The sequence below is a fragment of the Mustela nigripes genome, chromosome 5 (genome assembly GCF_022355385.1).
Source record: "Mustela nigripes isolate SB6536 chromosome 5, MUSNIG.SB6536, whole genome shotgun sequence".
Lineage (NCBI taxonomy): Eukaryota > Metazoa > Chordata > Mammalia > Carnivora > Mustelidae > Mustela > Mustela nigripes.
This window is the reverse complement of record NC_081561.1, coordinates 109,007,986-109,009,699: the sequence shown is the minus strand read 5'-3', so window position 1 is coordinate 109,009,699 and position 1,714 is coordinate 109,007,986. Positions and strand designations below refer to the sequence as shown.

At 36.1% G+C, this 1,714-nt stretch overlaps 1 non-coding gene across 1 annotated transcript; it reads left to right on the top strand.

Moving 5' to 3' along the window:
- The first annotated feature begins 738 nt into the window (after positions 1 to 738).
- LOC132018828 (U6 spliceosomal RNA) lies at positions 739 to 846 on the top strand. Its single transcript, XR_009404610.1, has one exon. It is a non-coding gene; the product is annotated as a U6 spliceosomal RNA (small nuclear RNA).
- The last annotated feature ends 868 nt before the right edge of the window (positions 847 to 1,714 follow it).

Sequence of the window (1,714 nt, the reverse complement as noted above, 5' to 3'; positions counted from 1 at the left end):
GGGAGCCCTATGTGGGGCTAGATCCCAGGACCCTAGGATCATGACCTGAGCCTAAGGCAGATGCCCAATGACTGAGCCACCCAGGTGCCCCTCATATAAACAAAATCTTAAAAAAAAAAAAATCAGTGAAAGAAAAGAGTAAGATAAATTCTCGATGAAAATTTAATATCTAATTAGTAGGGAAAAAACAAACAACACTTCCATTTTCAGGCCAAATGAGAGTTGAACACAACCCTAATGAATGCAAGATACAATTCATTCTTTTTTTGGTCTATACAGCATTCGACACTTTGATTTGTCTGAGGAATTTGACAGCACCTTTGGTATTTTGTAGCTTGAACCCTCCTGTACCTACCTGTTTGTCCCATATACAAAAGCCCTTTAGACTTTATAGCTCTTTTTTATTCTGAAAACTGAAAATAAGACAGAGAAACACAATGTATAAAGAAATGCAAAATGTAAATACTCCCCAAGTCTCTACCATTTCCTTGGTTTAAAAATTTAATTGACATTTCTAAGAGTAGTATTAACACTGCGGAAAAACGACTAGAGCAAGAAAAAAGGTCCTGGCAACAAATATTAAATATAATCTTAATTTGGGGGGTTGCAACATAGAACCTACGTGAATGTAATTCTAAAACATTGTCCCTAAAAAGGATAGATTCTAAGGAAATGAAAAGTATTGTAGGCTGAGAGGTCAATAGAATTATTTGATAAGGATTAAATAGAGAGGAACACGTGCTCGCTTCGGCAGCACAGATACTAAAATTGGAACAATACAGAGAAGATTAGCAGGGTCCCTGCACCAAGGATGACACGCAAATTCGTGAAGCGTTCCATATTCAAAATAAATAAATAAATAAATAAATAGGAACGCAAGTTGCTTTAGGAAATATTTCGGGCCACGATGGCAAGATTTCTTGTGTGCAAAAGCCAAGAGTTAAATCTCATTCAGGCACATTTTAACACGATTCCACTTGTTATTTTCTATTAAGTTTCTTTCTCTTAGATCTCCTATCAGAAAGCAATCAACTTAGGATCACCCAATTTAATGATATGCCTAGAAAAAAATCATTCAAGTGTGATGAGAGAAGAAAAAATCCAACTCTGAAAATTTCTCAGTCTTCACCAAAAGTTGGCACCATTTTCTCAGGTCGTACATCTGCGCACAAGTATCCTCATATGAAAATCAATTTTAGTATTCTGGCTTCCCCCCAAAATACCATGACTACCACTTAACATGAGCCTGGCTCCATAGTTACTGGCTTTGCCATTTCAAATAGTTAACAATCTTGGCAAAATTGTCTTTAGTTATGAAATATGGCATCCTGTACCCACATATGTCTGGTGGATTTACCTAAAAACTGAAGATTTAAGGTACAGCTTTACAACAATGTTCCTGTTTTATAATACTGTTCCGTAACACAATATAACTATCATGGCATCCTCCAGTTGGATTTCCATACTGGGGTATTCACTGCATCTATTTTTTAATTGGGATAAAAATACAATCTGATTCTGGCAATTCAGATATCCCCAGAACAGTGTTGGCATCGAGACCTAGGAATGCGTTAAGAAAGCAGAACCTCAGTACCCGCCTTTCTCCTTCTCTATTAGAACCCGTATTTTATTTTTTTTTTTCCAAAAAAAATTTTTTTTTAAGATTTTATATTTATTTGACAGACAGAGACCACAAGTAAGCAGAGAGGCAGGC